This window comes from Archocentrus centrarchus, chromosome 10 (assembly GCF_007364275.1).
Source record: "Archocentrus centrarchus isolate MPI-CPG fArcCen1 chromosome 10, fArcCen1, whole genome shotgun sequence".
Classification (NCBI taxonomy): Eukaryota; Metazoa; Chordata; class Actinopteri; order Cichliformes; family Cichlidae; genus Archocentrus; species Archocentrus centrarchus.
In genome coordinates, this window is record NC_044355.1 from 6,065,756 (window position 1) to 6,081,901 (window position 16,146).

The following is a 16,146-nucleotide window of genomic DNA, read 5'->3' on the forward strand; positions in this document are numbered from 1 at the left end:
TGAGGGGATCCAAGGGATAAATGATCAAAAAACAGGACAGCTATCGCCCTTGAACTCTTAATGGCGTACTAATAGTGCAGGGTGTCAAGAGTGATTTTTACCAAGAGTGTCCTGAGTAAAACTTTTATTTAATCTCACTGCCTTTGGACTTGGAGTAGATAACTCCCTCCCTCTCCCTCTCTCATCATCACCACATTACCAACTCAGGCATGCCTTTTGCATAATCACTATCCTTTGTGTTTCTGTCTGCAGTTTGGATAAGGAGACTCATTATAGAAGGAAAGTAGTGAGCAGCGGCCAGCATTCATTGTGCACGACATGCCGTTTGATAGGGACTTAGAAATCTGAAACATTCTGAAACAGATACTTTAACACCAATCCATGGACTCACCACAACATTGATCCCAATCGCCCTACTTTGGTGAAAATAAAATAGAGGAGTTTCAAACTATAATAAAAGGTTCGAACTTGCTGTTTTCCACTCTTTGATCTGTCCATCTCAACCTGAACCTTAACCCTAACCAAATGCATTTTAAGAATAATATATGAAAGTCTAAATAGAATATTAAAAAAATGAAAGTCGGTGATGACTCACAGTAACCCCACATAATTTAATGTCACTGACATGTAACAGGTTACCAGTTTTAACCAAGCATCTGATTCATGTTGTTATTTTGCATCTAAGTAAAAATGGGGGGGGGGGGGGGGGGGGGGGGGGGGGGGGGGGGGGGGGGGGGGGGGGGGGGGGGGGGGGGGGGGGGGGGGGTGGGGGGGGGGGGGGGGGGGGGGGTGAAATGATTCAGGGTCTGACTCAGTAAAACTGAGGTGCACTTTTTCAACGCACTAAACAACAAAAAAATATGTTTGAATGTCAATTTAAAAATATCTTATCTGCTGGCTGAAAAGTGTTACATTTCAACACTTTTTTTTTTTTCACAAAAACCCAAAATTCAGTGTGCACACCTCATTTGGATCAGCTCCAACCTGTTATACTTTTTCTGAGTACATGAGGCACCGATCACCATAATATCCCACAGACAGCAACGCCAATTTTCAAAAAATAAAAATGCTGAACTGCGAGAGCATTGCTGTTCCTAGGAGAGTGAGTGACATTTAAATGAATGTAGATATAACGCTTTGTATATTGAGATTTTATTATATTTAATTTTCTCACTGTTCTTTTAATGATTGATGTTGGCTGTAGTCCTATTTCAGGGTTTATGCTTTATTTTTTCAGCATTCATTGAGCAATATGATGCTTTAAGAATCACAGCCATCTAAAGCATAATATTGAATGGAATCTCAAGCAAGGGTCTCACCTGCTCTGCCAGTTATGATAACAAATCGTGAACCAGATATTTTACAAAGTTTTCATCATTATTTGTTTTAGCTTTTTAAGAGTCCTGCCTATGTTGTTCTCAAATTATTGAAATTTTGTCATTGTGGTTGTAAACGCACCCATGATTCGTGTTTATATTTGTACTTCCTTCTTTCATCTCTTTGCAGATAAGACTGAAAACAGGGACAACCACAGCAAAAAGAAGAGGGAAAAGAATAGGCCATGGCAGAGGGGATGATTGCTTCTCAAAGTGGTAAGCAGCTATTTTTTGTTCATATATTCATACATAGATTCTGCATACTTTGTGCTGCAACCATAACTTCCCCTTTCACAAAGATTCTGTCTCATTTTTAACAGTTTGTAAACATGCAGTATGTTATGTTCAACCTTACTGGCTGCAACCAACAAACTATGTTGTTCTGACCGCTTCATCTACAGGCTCATTTCTGATTAATTTCTTCTTTAAAAAAATGTGAACTCGTGCATTTTTGGGGCAGAATATCTGAATTATTTGGTGTTGTGTCCTGACAATTAAAGTTGTGTGATTGGTAAAAGCAACAACTTCCAGCTTCTACAACAGTGTCCGGGTTGCATGAGTGCATGGCCTCACTGTTATGATAGCCCGCATTAATAGTATTTGTCAGTAATGGTTGATCTTTTTCACTCATGCACATTGTTTACAATTTGTATCTTACAAAATTTTGTAATTATGTGCATATTGTCCATATGAAATTTACTCTTTTATCAAACTTTGCCCATGTGCATTTAAATTAAATAATTTTGAAATGCAAATTATTATAGTATTGACATTGTAATTTTGATAAAGTCGCTAACTGCTATATTCAGTTATATGGCAAGTCATGCTACCACCCTCTTGTGGAATATTTGTGTTTGCCCATTTTTCTGTCATTTTTCTCAATATCATTGCACAGTATTGTTTGCGTCAAGGTTTAACAGCCTTCAACTGACCTGGCTTTCATGCGTTCAGTCCAATTTGATTTCTGGCCATAAAAGCATATGTCAACAGGACCTTTACGTCAGGAAATAAGTGATTGGTTTTAGACTATTTTTATGCACAGTGCAGAGCGGCCACCTAAACTCTACTCCCACAGAGGTTGTTTATCTTGTCAGTAGTTTTACATCTTCACTGCATACAACTATGGATACTGAAGTTCCTCTGAAAAAGAAAGCCTCAAATCAGAAGTGCCTGACTCCCTGTATGTAACTTACAAGCTGGAGAGAAAATGGCATCTCTCTAATTTAGAGGATCTTCATTTAGCCCGGAAAAACAATCTGTTGCTCTCTAAAAAAGCTCTCAGTAAAAATAAGAAGAACATAAGAACAACCCCAGTTTTGTTTTCAGCGCTGTAGCCAGGCTGACAAAGAGTCAGAGCTCTGTCGAGCCGAGTATTCCTTTAACCTTAGCTAGTGATGACTTCATCAGTTTTTTTTCACAATACCATTTTAACCATTACGGAAAAAATTATCCACAACCATCTCACTGATGTATCATTATGTACAGCTACTTTTAATACTACTGATATTTATTTGGACTCTTTCTGATTAATCTTTCTGAGTTAGCCTTAGTAGTTGTTTCCTCCTCCAACCATCAACATGTCTATTAGACCCCATCCCTATAAGACTGCTCAAAGAAGCCCTACCATTAATTAATGCTTCAACCTTAAATGTGATCAATCAATCTTTATTAATGGGCTACACATGTACCACGGGTCTTCAAGGAGGTTTCTTCCTATTAAAAGGGGAGTTTTTCCTTACCCACCATCACCAAGTGCTTGCTCATAGGGGGTTGTTTGATTGTTGGGATTTTCTATGTATTAATGTAGGGTCTTTACCTTATAATATAAAGCACCTTGAGGTGACTGCTTGTTGTGGTTTGGCACTCCATAAATAGAATAGAATAGAACTGAATTCCATTTTGAAGGAGAAATGACCAACAATGAAAACAAACTTCTAAGAGGTCTCTGCTAGGTCATGATGACATGATATGTATTACTGACTACCTGCTACTAGCTTGAACTTCAGAAGGTGATTCTCACCCAATCATTTCAACTCTTTTTTTTTTTTTAATTCCCACAACCCTCTTGCTGTTCATTTGTTACAGCATAGAGTCCAATTTTAAATGTGACTCTCTTGAGTCCTCAAATCAAGATCCTTCTGCTGTGAATAAGAAGTATGCTATTATCTCATTTAACAGAATGTACTGTAAAGAGTTTATTAGACTCTTTATCCATACAGAGACCTTTACCTTTGTGACACTGGACTACATGTCCTACAGTTTAATTTGCTTTATGTGCTCCATGTCACCATGACAGTGTTGAGTCAGTGTCCCCTGTTGCAGCCTCTCTGACCACTGAACCACAAATTATTGGTGAATAATGGCTCAATTCCCCGTCAATGCAGCCGGGACAAACAGGTCAAAACAGTAGGATATGTGCCATCTGAGAAAAAGGTTTTTCGCTGTCAACCTGGATTTTCGGGCGCACTGAGAGCATCCTTTAAATTTACAATGAGTCTGTGAATTCTTCCCAGCTTCTGAGACAGCATCTATGACTCATAAATAATTTACAGTCATGGATTGCAGGTACTGTGTATTTTTTTTTTCTTGTGGATAGTGTAGGAAAAGTCATTCAAAGGTTATTCTTTGGATTATGTACTTATTTCTACGTGTCACAAGAACGGTGCATGGTCTTTAAGTTAAGCAGTTGTTTAGTTATGTGTGCATCATTTTTTTTATACTGTTTACTATAATCATTTTAAGATAACATACTGTAATTGGAGACATGTGGATATATAAGCAGATGTTCTTTGTGTAAATATAATTCAGTTTAAGATTGCACAGATGTGCAAGAAATGAGATCCATTGCTCTTTCGTGAATTGGCTTGACCCCTTGGATCCAAGTGAAAACCCATCTATCAATTTTATTTCCCACTACCTCTTCAATATGATAAGGAATATTGGATTAAGGAAGGAAGTCATTACAATTTTCAATCCCGATAATGTTAGGCCATGAAAGTGGTTGCAAGTGAATATCCCAAATGTGCCTTTGCAATTGAGGTATGCAGTTCTTTTGTGGGGATGGTGATTTTGACTTATATTAACTATAAGGTGAAACATTCTTGATTTTCCTTATAGACCTACAGAACAATGTAGCTCCCTTCTGAAGTCACCAGACAATAAAGATCATCCAGACAGTGATATTCTGTAGCTGTGTGTAGTACTTTCGTTGAGTTGACAGTCTATGCTGATAGTATACAGTATTTATGCAAATAAATGCACAAAGGGCATTATGATGATGGCTATTCTTTATGTCACATCTAATTTAAGTTAAAAACTGTCTTGATGAATATCTACACTGTTTAACAGCACAAAACAGTGCATTCCTTCAGGCTTGTTTACTTTACCAGACATGTTGAGCGCAGATCCATCATTTCTTAAGCCAATTCCACTTTTCATGGCAACAAAAAGATAATCTTGACAAGAGTTTTAATTTACAAGCCAAACTCCAATTGACTTTCGCCTGCCTGTAGCACAGCTTTTGTCAGAGCTTTTATAAGAATGTGTAAATTTGTGCAAGTATATGCATACAGTCATTATGACACACACAGACACACACACATACTTGTGTATTTATATCCGTGTGCCCAAATTTGAGTGTAGGCATGGCTGTGTAGGAGAGTGCATCTGCATTTTTGTTTGGTGAGAAAACGAGATAGAAAAGCACCAGACATGATGTTGTGTGAAGAGATGGGAGTATGCAGACAGATAGTGTCATTCCCTCAGTATCACCATTAATCTTAATCTTCTGGCCCCTCATGGGAGGAGCCAGTCATGCATGGGATTGTGTTTTGCATCTAAATCAGATGTCTTGTTCCTTCAGAGTGCTTCATGGAGACAAAGTTGATCTGTCTGTTTTCCAACTTCCCATACGTCTGGATGCACCGGCTGATCATCCAGCTGTTGTTGTTTGTGCTAAAGTCTTGTTAATGCAATTGCCTCGTAAACTGTAACATCTGTAATCAATTATAAAGAAAGAAAAGAAAAACTCCAGAACAGAGCACTAAAGTTTTTATTCCCACGTGGAAGTTACAGCAGGTTGCGTCATATGGGCTCAGTACTTGTGTCAGTTGATTCTACCAGCTAAATCCAGACATGCAATTGCATATTTAGAACATCCTTTCTTTCTAATAGCCACTCAATCATATTTGCGTAGTGATCAGTGTCTGGTGTACCAGCAAAAATATTGTTTCTTGGAATAGTGTTGATCCCAGTAATCAGCTTCAATAGCCGTGGATCGGTCCGCTAGGGTCTCCATCCTTCGCTGCTGCCTGCACACAGCCATGCCCCCTCTGGTCCATGACTCCTCTTTGGGCTGTGCCTGGCTGAGCCCCATGGGCTAAGGCCCAGCCACCAGGCACTCTCCCTCAAGCACCCACCCCAGGCCTGGCTCCAGGGTGGGGCCCTGGTACTCTTATCAGAATCAGAATCAGAAGGTTTTTATTGCCATATGGGTGAACAGGTTCACAGCATTAGGAAATTGCTGCGGTACTTCGTGCTTACAGAAAAAAAACAAAAAAAACAAAAAAAAACAAAAAACAAACAAAAAAAAAACAAATAAGTATAAAAACTATAAGACAATATACAAGTATACAAATTGCAAATATACAGAGATATTAGAGCTTACAAAATATACAGTGCAGAGACTAATTAAAAGATAAAAGAATGTAATGTATTCCCGGCAAGGTAAACTGTACCCTTGATCTTTCTGTCATAGGGGTCATTGGAATCGCTCTTTGTCTGGCCCCTCACCCAGGACCAATTTGCTTTGGGAGACCTTACCAAGGGGCATAAGCCCCTGGACAATATCGACGCTGGGATCATTAGGACACAAACTCCTCCACTGCGATAAGGTGGCGATTTGCAGAGAGTAGGGATGCAGATTTACTGGGTGACCTGCTTCCCTACTCTCACCTGTGGTGACGAGCTTTGGGTACTGACGAAATCATTGCGGTCTGAAGGGTGGCTGGCCTCTTCCTTAGAGAGGGACTCAGAATAGCTCTTACATCGAAAGAAGCCAGTTGAGATGGAATCTGAATGGGATGCCTCCTGAGTGCCTCTTGGGTGAGGTGTTCCCAGCATATCCTACCGGGAGGAGGCCCTGGGGTACACCCAGGACACACTGGATGTATCCCACACTCTCAGCTGGCCTCAGACCGTCTCGGGGTTTCCCCGGATATGGTGGAGGAGGTGGCTGGGGAGAGGGAGGTCTGGGTTTCTCTGCTTAGGTTGTTGCCCCCATGACCCAGGCCCAGATAAGTGGAAGAAAATAAATGGATGGATGGATGGAGTAGTCTTGTCCATTATTTATTATTATTTCTGCACTTTGGATGGAATAACTTTCAAGCCTTCAGGTGTTAAGCATGTCTGTTTCCTTAAACACCTACAAGAATATTACATAGAGAATCGGTGCACAAATCAAAGAACAGATAGAAAAACCAATTTTGTGGGCAGACAACTTTTAATAGGAAAGGGCTTGCCTTGAAAACCACCCAGAAGATAAAATTGACAGTATCTTGATTCTATATCATTAATATCAGATGTAGTTCACATCGTCAAGAAAAAAACTAGATTGAAGAAAATGTTTTGTGCTAAAGAGTCAGTGGCTGTTTTGGATGGAGATGGAGTTAGTTTTAGTGTTTAAATACTTTGATGAGTAGGCATTTGCTGTGAGAAAAGCAAACTTTGGTAATGTTTTGAGAATGGCAGTTATTCAGTTTTTATGTCTCTGTCCTTGTGTGTCCTTGTTATGGTGCTTATGGCTATAGTTCCAATGTGGATTTGAAGTGTTTGTATTGTATGTAACCTATTCATAACCCTGTGAATATTCCCTAAGGTAAATGACTGTGGAAGAAGAATTTAAACACTCCACCTAGCCTTTATTACAAAGGGTACTGTTTCCACACACTGTCTCAGCAGGCAGTGTCCTGTATGTCTGTAGTACCTCCTCATTTAGGATAAAAAGTTGGCCTTAGTCAGGACATGATGCATTTCAGGATGTTTTCAGGGTTACTCTTAAAATGTCTCATCTGCCACACTTCCAAGTGACTCTGGTGAAACTTTTATATTGAGTTGATGCAAAAATATGAGTGCTTATTCATAGGGATTAGAGAATCTGTGCTGACATTTGCGGCTAGAGAACATGATTTGTGTTTTTATGTGTTCTCGTTGTTTTCCTTCTCCAATGAAGTGGTAAATTTTCCCCAACATCAATTTCGATATGGCGTTATTAGATCTGGCTGCACACTTTGAGATATGAAAGTGAAAAATAATCTTTTTGAAAGAGTTAGGCTTCGATGGCACACTGACACTTACTGGAAAGCCTGGCTGTTGTTTCAAAGGGAGAACACAGTAAGGAGACTGGTTTGAAGAGTTAAAACTGTTTAATACAGATAGACGACAGGGATAAACCAGCAAGGATGCTCAATTCATTTTACTATACTGACTTCTGATTTATTATGGGTATTATTTCCAATTTTCTTTCTTGTAATTTGAAGGCAAATACTTTTCATTGTTGGACAATGTCCGTTTTTCAATAATGTGTGAGAGACAGTTTATCAGAAATAGCAAAATATATATATGTGAGCTACTTTGAAATTGCAGTGATTACTCTAGGATAGAATTTCTATTGTAGTCTCTAAGTAGATAATAAATATGTATTTCTTTAATGAGAAACATTTGGTGGGATTGTATATGGGGTCACTGTGGTCAAGGTAAAAGGTCAATATCATATGGTTAAATCTTTTTGTTTGGTCTTTTGTTTTTTATTAAGTTTTTTCATTTCTACTTCATATCTAACAAATAGTTTGAAAGATTTGGATGAAACCTTGCATGATTATTCTCCATAGGAGGTCAAGGTCAAGGTCAAATTATTATGTAGTCATAAGTATTACATTTTTGTTTTTCATGTGACAATGAACAGGGTTAATACAGGATGACGACCATATCTCTACCCCACTAGGTGGTGCTCTTTTTTTTTTTTTTCTTTTCTTTGTTAAACCATTTAAAACTGACCTATGAATCATTCAATCAGTGCTATGTATACACGTAGCAGAAAACTTAGCCAAGATCCAATTTTGAATTGTTAGTAGCAGTCTGTTGGAAAAATACATAAATTGTTCCCATTTCTTTAGTTGAATCTATGAAAAATGCCAGTTTGACAATTTGACAGGCATGAAATATGTTTTTCACCAACAAGGTAACCCTTAAAGAGTGATATATGCCATTTTAGCCTAAAACAGCATATCTCGGCATGCTGCGCAGTTCATCATTGAAAAATCTGAGGAAACTGAGTACAAGTGGAGGACAAAAAAGTGGCAGACCTTAAAAACATCTACAGCAGATGAATGGCATCTGAAAGCCATGTCCCCAAGAAATAGGGAAAAAAATCAGCAGAGACATGACACAGGATCTGAGAGATCCATCTATTGGTCACTCAAGCCTCATCAGAAATGGTATCATTCGAGGGGTTGCTGTCAAGAAGCCATGGAAGGGAAACAGTGAAAAATGGCCAAGGAATGACAACAACAGGTCTTATGGACTGATGAATCTAAATTTGAAATTTTTGGTTCCAATCATCATCACTATGTATGGACAAGATCAGGACAGAACAGTGAGAAGAACAATGAATATCAACAGGCATTTGTAAAACATGGTGGAGGCTCTGTCATAGTTTAAAGCTGCATTTGACCTTGTCATAAATGATTGAATTATGAATGCAGAAGAGTACTGATCCATCATGCCATACCACCCGGAAAGGTCTGATTGGCAGCAGCTTCATTTTTCAGCATGAGAATGATCCCAAACACACCTGCCAATACAATAAAAGCATAATTGGATAGAAAAACACACAATGGAACACTATCAGTCATGGATTGGACCCCCCGCCCTCCCCAGAGTCTGGATCTCGATATTATAGAAGCTGTGTGGGATAATCTTCACAGAAAACATAACAAAAGGCAGCAAACCTCCAAAAAAAAAAAAAGATGTTTGGAATATCTTTCAAGAACCCTGGAGAACTGTTGCTGAGGACTCCTTAAAAAAATTAGAGGAACGCTTACCTCAGAGAGTTCAGGCTGAGTTGAAGAACAGAGGTGGTCATACCAATTGACTTTCGAGCTTGAAAGAATTGTACAAACTATGTTTTTTGCCTCATATACTGTATTTTCATTTATGTGCGCACTTTCCAAGAAATTGCTGCACCCATTTCCCAGTTTCCTGGCAAATTTTTTAAAAAGAGGGTTGAGTCAAGACTTTTACATATATGCTTTTTGTATATATTTAAATATTTAGCTAGTAGGACAAAATAATATGACTATTGTATCAAACACACAAAATAGACAAGACAGGCTGATAAGACATTATTTTTTAACCATGTAAAAAAAAGGTGACTAACTGGATGGTTACTTAAATTAAGATCATTTGTAAGCTCTGAAAAATCTGCTATATTACTGCTATTTTGACATAGAAAATATAAAATTAAAATGTTGAGTTTTAAACATGTTAGCTTTAAACCTAAATAAAGGCCATCATTAAAAGGTAGTGTCAGTAAAATACAGCACAAACATCAACATGTCCAGTATTTCTGGAGCCTTGTTATTTCTTATTGTTTACTATAGCTAACCTTCAATTATCCCCTGACACTGTCTTCCAAATGCTATTATGATGTGATTAGGGAAATGCCAGCAGTGATCAGAATTTTTGGCCTTGATTACAGAATATTCACCCTTTTTGTTACTGTCAAGAACAATCAAGAGGAGACAACTTTTGCTAAATGAGTGAACGTGACTGGGAGTGCCATCATCATCATCTCTTTAACACAGCAGCCTCCGCATCTCTGTGAGAACATATTAACATGCTGGCACGCTGTCATCCCCAGTGTCCTACTTAGACCAGATGGGCCCTATTCAGGTCTTTCAAAAAAAAAACACAGGCGTGAAGGGATCTTAAATGTCAGTCTCAATATCACCAAAGCCATAATTAAGAATGAGCAAGCAGAAGGACATGCACTTTTGTGGCCTAACTAGACACACAGACTGTGTCATATCAAAAATTAATTAATTGATTTGAACTTCCAAAACTCTAATTAGTTTCACATCAAAAGACCATTCAAAAAGTGGAGCGATTATCAGTCTCATCATTCTAACAGCAATCATGAATTATGTGTAAAGGGTCAAAAACATCTACTTGCCTTGTCATACAGTGCCGTAAAAAAGTATTTGCCCCCTTCTTGATTTCTTAGTTTTTTGCATATTTGTACATTTAGATGTTTCAGCTCATCAAACAAATTTCAACATTAGCCAACGATAACTCAAGTAAATATAAAATGCAGTTTTTAAATTATAAGTTTATTTATAAGGGAAAAAAAAAGTGATGCAAAACTAGCTGACATTTGTTCTAATCTAAATCTAATTATTGGTGGTGCCACCCTTGACAGCAAGAACTTGCAATCACACATGTGTGATAACTGGCAATGAGTCTTTCATTGTTATTTTTGTTTTTTGGCCTTTGATTTTTGTTTTTTGTTTTTTTAAGCCATTTGGAGGTGGACTTTACGATTTTTTTATTTTTTTTTTGGTGGTGGTGGTGGGGGGGGACTTTTGTATCGTCAGTCCACAGGATATTTTTCCAAAAGTTTTGGGGATCATCAAGATGATGTTGGCAAATGTGAGATGAGCCTTTGTGTTCTTTTTGGTTAGCAGTGGTTTTGGAACTCTCCCATGGATGTCATTATTGCCCAGTCGCTTTCCTTACAGTTGACTCACGTATACTGACTTTAGGCAAGTGAGGCCTGCAGTTCTTCAGATGTTTTGGGTTCTCATGTGACCTCCTGGAAGAGTCATCGATGCGTTCTTGGAGCAATTTTGGCAGGCTGGCCACTCCTACCAAAATGGTTCACCGCTGTTCCAAATTTGCTCCATTTGTGGATAATGGTTCTCATAATGCTTTGCTGGAGTCCCAAAACCTTAGAAATGGCTTTGTAACCATTTCCAGACTGATGGATTTCAATGACTTTGTTTCTTATCTGATCTTTTAGGATAGATACATCATTGTATTGGTTCAAGTTAAGTGATTTGTTGAGTCAGCAGGTCTGGCAGTAATCAGGGACTTGTCTTGTGCATTTTTGATCGTGTGGGTAAAAATTCAGCCAATTAACTAAACCATAACCCTCTCGTAGGACCATTTTGTTTTATATCTTATAATTTATTCTAAAATAACTTGTGTGGTGAAGTTGTCCAGTGAAAATCTAAAGATTTCCAGATGCCCCAAATGTTTCATGACGTAATGACACCTCTGAGCATATTTATTAGTTGTTATCTCAGACATACGCCTGTATTGCAGGTGTCATTTACATGTGTGTCTTTTCATCATCAGTAATTTATGTATTTGGATATTTAAGTAATTCTCCACTGGGCCACCATGCCGACATTAACTTTGGTTGCCAGACAATTTGTATTGCATCTGTCCAGCCTCCATAAGTGCAAACCCATACGCATGAAGGAATTGGAGGCTTGTAATAAGATGGCATATATATATATATATATATATATATATGGATTCCTAAAGACTCTGTGCTGACAAGAAAAGAAAGAAGTACATATAAAATAGAATATATTGAGTGCATACCCAGCAGAAATATAGTTGAGGAGATGTAAAAGTGATCTGTCTGTTATCTTTTTGGGTCCTTTTCTACCCTCATCTATAAATCAACTATAATATTATGCATTATGTTCACATGACGCAAAAACATATACCCCACCTAATGTAGGAAGGTAATTTGATGATATGTTCAAGCTAAAAAACAATAGCCTCTACCTAATGATCCAATCTAAGATGATGTCAGGTGGTATTTTTTGGAAGCATATAGTGAATTCTAAATAAAGAAACAAATATGCCTCTGAAAAAGCCTACCTACCTTAATCATATGTGTGCATTCAAATTCTTCTCTCTTATTTGCAGTGGAAGATAGTCAGGCCTTAGAAGGTGGATGGGGGTAATAACATTCATGACATCGCTGTCTACAACGGCCAAGAGGAACGCGTTTATGTTGCCTTAGACTTCAACCTTTGCTGTGCAGCGATGCAGCTCTAACTTGCTGAATAATATGCACTAAGCTGAGGCAACTGAGGGCTAAATCCACGCCTCAAAATATGGCTTGGATCAGCAAGTGTGACTGGGAAGAATAGCCCAGATTTGAAGAGGGGAAAATGCAGGGAAAATAAATATTTCATGGAACATTTTCTCACAACACAGTTGAAAGGGAGTGAGGATACAGATCTATAGTAGTAAGGGATCTGGCTATATACAGATAGGGTTACAGAGAGAGGGTAATACAACTTCAGTTACCAGTTGTACTGGCTACATACTTGGGGTTAGGAGCACAGATGAAGTAATGGCTTTTGACGATAACAGAAAGTGAAATGTATTCTATTTCTGAAAAATATTATAATGCACCCTGGTCAGGGGTGTAATTTACAGGTGGGAAAGAGGACATGTCCCCTGAACCCTTCACTGTATATAATCCAAATGCTGACGTTATACCCAGAAAAAAAGGGGGATTCATGCACGTGTTGCACCCAAGAAATAAACTACATTTAATTAAACTGGAGCAGATTTAAGTTGCCAGTAGGGGATACATTCTAATTTTTGTGATTTGACTTTAGAAATATTTTGGACGTCATTCTAATTTGTCTTAGTGCCAAGAGGTCAGATATGAGAATAGAATGATGTAATCAGTGTCATGGCGTGTGTGTGTGGCAGGCAGAATTGGACCCCAGGATGCAGACTCAAAAAAACAGGATTTATTGGAAAAATACAAAACAAACCTATACTGGGAAGGGACTAAACCAAAACCTGAGGAGGAGCAGGGAGACACACAGCGAGGGAACACTGAAGACGACGCGACAGAGAACAAAACAAAACTGAGGGCTTAAGTACACACTGGGTAATCAGGGCAAGAGGAAACAGCAGGGAACAACAGGTGAAGCAAATGAAACTAACAACATGGGAAGCAAAACTAAACACAAAGCACAGGGAACATACGACTGTCAAAATAATACAGGAAGTGACTAACCAAGGCGCACGCAGACTACATACGGGGGACTGGCACACAGACACGGGGCAGAGACACAGCCTAGTCACAACACTAGGAATAAACTCAACATGAAAACACAGGAGGTCAGGGACAAGACATCATGACAAGAACATGGAGCAGGGGAGACAGGGACGAGGGGAACAAACGTATCAAAACAACTGAAAAACAACAAAACTCAGGGAAGACAGAACTAAACACAAAATGCTGGGCAGACGGCCCAGGACCATGACAGCACCCCCCCCTCAAAGGCCGGCACCCGACGGCCAAAACAGGAAACAAAACCAGACCAGGGAGGGAGGCGGGGGACCAGGACGGAGGGACCGGAACAAAAACAAAACCAGGCAGGGAGCAACAAAGGCAGGGAGCAAAACATCAAAAATCACAATGTCAGAACAAAAACAGCAGGGGCACAAGGCCGGGACAAAGTCCAAAAACAGGGACAAAACACAGGAATGAGAAAAAAAAACAACTGGATGAAACAAAAAGCGACGGCACAAGGCCGGAGAGCTCCAATGTCCAAAAGGGGTCAAAACAAGGAACAGTTCAGGAGCTATGACAAAAACAGAAACAAAAGAGCAACGGCCAGGGGGAACAAACAGTCCATAGTTCAGGGGGCCGTCCAGGCCAAGGGGCCAAAAAGCAGAGTCCAAACCTCTCAGGCGGGCGACCGCGGCTCCAGCGGCGGCGGTGAGGAGTCGAGGCAGGGGGCCGACCGCGGCACCGGCGGCGGCGGCGAGGAGTCGAGGCAGGGGGCCGACCGCGGCACCGGCGGCGGCGGCGAGGAGTCGAGGCAGGGGGCCGACCGCGGCACCGGCGGCGGCGGCGAGGAGTCGAGGCAGGGGGCCGACCGCGGCACCGGCGGCGGCGGCGAGGAGTCGAGGCCGGGGGCCGACCGCGGCACCGGCGGCGGCGGCGAGGAGTCGAGGCAGGGGGCCGACCGCGGCAACCGGCGGCGGCGGCGAGGAGTCGAGGCAGGGGGCCGACCGCGGCACCGGCGGCGGCGGCGAGGAGTCGAGGCAGGGGGCCGACCGCGGCACCGGCGGCGGCGGCGAGGAGTCGAGGCAGGGGGCCGACCGCGGCACCGGCGGCGGCGGCGAGGAGTCGAGGCAGGGGCCGACCGCGGCTCCGGCGGCGGCGGCGAGGAGTCGAGGCAGGGGGCCGACCGCGGCTCCGGCGGCGGCGGCGAGGAGTCGAGGCAGGGGGCCGACCGCGACTCCGGCGGCGGCGGCGAGGAGACGAGACTGGGGGCCGACCGCGGCTCCGGCGGCGGCGGCGGCGAGGAGACGAGGCTGAGGGCCGACCGCGCTCCAGGCGGCGGCGGCGGCGAGACGAGGCTGAGGGCCGACCGCGCTCCAGGCGGCGGCGGCGGCGAGACGAGGCTGAGGGCCGACCGCGCTCCAGGCGGCGGCGGCGGCGAGACGAGGCTGAGGGCCGACCGCGCTCCAGGCGGCGGCGGCGAGGCGCGACTGAGGGCCGACCGCGCTCCAGGCGGCGGCGGCGAGGCGAGACTGAGGGCCGACCGCGCTCCAGGCGGCGGCGGCGAGGAGACCAGACTGGGGGCCGACCGCGCTCCAAGCGGCGGCGGCAAGACGAGGCAGGAGGCTCGAACCGAGCCCGACGCTCCAACTGAGCGTAACCCTTGGGCTTCAAACACGGCTCCGACTGAGCCGGACCCTTGGGCTGAACGGGGCCTACAAGGTGAGGCTCCGAATGTGCAGGCTGGGTCTGCGGTGTAGGGCACACAGCTACTTCACTGAGCAGCTGGGGCTGCTTGGGGATGGACCAGGTGCATGTGATGGTGGGTGCGTGGAAGCTAACACTATGGAGGGCGAGGGAGCTGACGCTATGGAGGGCGAGGGAGCTGACGCTATGGAGGGCGAGGGAGCTGACGCTATGGAGGGCGAGGGAGCTGACGCTATGGAGGGCGAGGGAGCTGACGCTATGGACTGTGACTGCAGGGAGGCTGAGGGACCTAGGGGGACCGAGGGACCAGGAATGGAAGTACAGGAGGGAACTAAGGCTGACACTGAGGGAGCTGACACGGAGGGAGCTAGGAGTGTGGAAGCTGAGGACGGGGAAGCTGACACTGGGGAAGCTGACTGCGGGAGAGGTGAGGGGACCGAAGCTGACTGCGGGAGAGGTGAGGGGACCGAAGCTGACTGCGGGGAAACTGGAGTCGGGGGAGCAGGAACAGAGGAGACTGGGACTGAGGCTGCAGGGGGAACCACAACGAAAGGAGCTGAGGGACCAGAGGAGGGAACAAAAGGGACCAAAACTGACGGGACTGAAGCTAAGGGGACTGGCACTAGGGGCCGCGTGGAAGCAGGCCGGGAGACGACTGGCTGCGTGGAAGCAGGCCGGGCGCTAGGGAGAGCCGGCTGCGTGGAAGCAGGCCGGGCGCTAGGGAGAGCCGGCTGCGTGGAAGCAGGCCGGGCGCTAGGGAGAGCCGGCTGCGTGGAAGCAGGCCGGGCGCTAGGGAGAGCTGAAGGGACTACTGGGAACTGAGGGACTGAGGGACCAGAAGTGGAAGTAGAGTAAGGGACTACGGGGACCTGAGGGACTACGGGACCTGAGGGACTACGGGGACCTGAGGGACTACGGGGACCTGAGGGACTACGGGGACCTGAGGGACTACGG

General features: G+C 43.2%; 1 protein-coding gene across 2 annotated transcripts in view; it reads left to right on the forward strand.

Moving 5' to 3' along the window:
• Window positions 1-16,146, forward strand: part of LOC115786764 (leucine-rich repeat and immunoglobulin-like domain-containing nogo receptor-interacting protein 2) — a 254,251-nt gene that overhangs the window by 124,155 nt on the left and 113,950 nt on the right. For both annotated transcript variants that reach the window (XM_030739150.1, XM_030739151.1), the window contains exon 4: window positions 1,507-1,592. The gene's annotated coding sequence lies outside the window, so the exon portion shown is untranslated. The remainder of the gene's footprint in view (window positions 1-1,506; window positions 1,593-16,146) is intronic.